This window comes from Amblyomma americanum, chromosome 2 (genome assembly GCF_052857255.1).
Source record: "Amblyomma americanum isolate KBUSLIRL-KWMA chromosome 2, ASM5285725v1, whole genome shotgun sequence".
NCBI lineage: Eukaryota > Metazoa > Arthropoda > Arachnida > Ixodida > Ixodidae > Amblyomma > Amblyomma americanum.
In genome coordinates, this window is record NC_135498.1 from 7,631,663 (window position 1) to 7,634,304 (window position 2,642).

The window sequence follows — 2,642 nt, forward strand, 5'->3', positions numbered from 1 at the left end:
AACATGTTCTTCGACTTTGCAAATGAGAATTGCAAAAAAAGCAGAAACGGTCACTATCTCAAGAAAATGACAGCCAGCAAATTTTCGATTCCGCATCAGCGGAAAGCTATAAATACTCAAGTGTAATGTTCACATGCGACCCGAGATGAAATGATAACATAATTACGTCACTGAACATTACATTGCCCCTCCCTCCGGCTGCTCACCTTCATCACAGTTCTTCCCTGTTTCCCAAAACAATGATCGGATATTGTTTCACTTTACATCTTGCGAGGTACACGTTCTCGCTTACAGTTCTCTTAATTTGCTCATGACGCTGTCCCCTCGTTCTGACAACACCTGAAGGGTTCCATCCCTTTCTTCTTCACTGCCGCATGCTAATTTTGAGCAGCAGTTTCATTTTCCTACCACCTCCTCTTCATTTTATGAGATCGACGCGATAGCTAGTGGGTCCGAAATATCTCAAGAGGTCAGACAGAGACAGGGACAGGATAGGGCATAACTACTTCGTATTCGTTGCTGCTGCTGTTGTTGCTGATAGGAAGAAAAGGAAAGTGCACGAGCCTTCCTACTGGCTCAAGCCGAACCATGCTCGCTGCCGCGTGCTGAAAGTAGGAGAGTTAAAGGATAGGAGAAGAAAGATAGAAAGAAAAGGCGCGTGCTAATGTGCCCCGGGCCGATCCCGGAGGCAGTGCAATACCGGGCCGACCCATGCGAGAGTGCTTCAAGCTAATTACTCCGCCATATTTCAAAAATAAATTTAATATCTTGGGTCCAAGGACCCGCAGCAGATATTAAATCAGGTATCAGACAAGATGGTGGTGGACACCACCCGAGATTCCACCCGGGCGTTGTCTCCAGTCCTGCCTTTGTCTCCGTTGCACTGCACCCTACAGTCTGGTTTCTTCTCCTTTCCAGGGGTGTTATCCTGGATTTGTCACACACATATTAGAAGTGGACTACGAATACGGAGTCCAACTTTTCAGCCGCCTTCAGTTTGTTATCCTTTCCGTAGGTTCTCCGTTTCAATCAGAGTAGCAAGTACAGCCACTTCAGAGCGAATACCCGCCCATCAATTCTGCGTTAAGACTCTGGGCGGTGGCTTCTGAGAGACCTTTTCTCACGTGTTGCCGACCCTCGGCGGCGCATGGGTGGGTCGATGTAGAACGCCAAAAAGCACAAAGCGATGGGTCAGCAACAGATGTTTATGAATCGTCTCATCGTCATCATCATCAGCCTGACTACACCTACTGCAGAGCAAAGGCCTCTCCCATGTCTCTCCAATTAACCCTGTAATTTGCCAGCTCCGCCCATCCTACGACTACAAACCTCCTAATCTCATCCGCCCACCTAACCTTCTGCCGCCACCTGCTACGCTTGCTTTCTCTCGGAATCCACTCCGTTACCCTTAAGGACCAGCGGCTATCTTGCCTTCGCAGTACATGTCCTGCCCAAGCCCATTTCTTCCTCTTGATTTCGGGGGTCGAATTTCGATGGAGGTGAAATTCTAAAAGCCCGCATACAGTGCAATGTCAGTGCACGCTAAAGCACCCCAGGTGGTCGAAATTTCCGGAGACCTTCACTACGGCGTCCCTCAGAGCGAGAGTCACTTTGGGACGTTAAACACCCATATGCCGACAAACCAACCAACCAAGCTGCTCGGATTGCCTGTTACCGATATGAGACAAGCCATGATAGCGAAAACTGTTGATTTCGCTAGGTACTGCTATGGCGTGCCCAATAGCGCGGAACCATTAATTGGGCACTTTAAAAGCCTAAGTGAAAGCAGACAATCTCGATAAAAACCGAGCTTGTGGATACTTTTGATGCTGGCTATTCAGCGTGAACTTCCGGAGTTATCTGTCACTACCCGCTTTATCTTTTCTTGTTACCTCTATTCCCGGGCCACAACGCCAGCGTGGACACATCATAGCCCTCATATTCTCCATTTCGCCCCGCTTGGACAGCTTTCGTTTTTTGACGCCGCGGTCGGCCAAGCAGCGAGAGACCGCTGCGCTCTTGCTCGCGGACGCGGGGGTATCTGCGCAGAGTCGGCGACCAGCGCCTTGCTCTTGGTGGCCGCCTTCCTTGTCGTGGCTGGCGCTCTACCTAAGCGTGGGTGTGGCGGCAATTAGGCTTGATGAATGACCTTGCTCTGGAGAATGGGGGCTAACCAAACCGCCGCCCCAAGCTTACCGCCGTTGCGCTCTTATCGACTCCCTTGTCCAGCCCCGGTTCGTGAATTAAGCGGCTTTTCCTTCAGTGAAGCCAATGTTCCTTGGACACGAGAATGTAGCTCTCTTTTCTCTCGCAGCCTCAGCATGAACGCCAACTCTTGCTGTCTGTTTCCCTCATGCCACTCTCTTTCTTCCGTACTGCGTAAGGGCTGAATAGTTCAGCGTTCTTACGTGGAAACATTGTCAGAGGGAACCTATGCACCATGAGAAAGGGTATTTCGGTCTCGTTCAGCTTCAGTATAGGTATCGAAGGGCAGACCTCTAGGAATCTTTCGTTGTCAACTTCAATAAATAAATATTTAAATAAATAAATAAACCGATCAGTTCTACATTCATATATTAGGAAAGAAAGATAGGAACAAGGAGCGCTGGAAAATAAAATAGACCTGCCTTAACGACGAGCTT

The 2,642-nt window shown here is 49.1% G+C and overlaps 1 pseudogene; it reads right to left on the reverse strand.

Annotated features, from left to right (window-relative positions):
* Positions 1-666: 666 nt before the first annotated feature.
* Positions 667-839, reverse strand: LOC144122229 (U2 spliceosomal RNA; annotated as a pseudogene).
* Between the last annotated feature and the right edge of the window lie 1,803 nt (positions 840-2,642).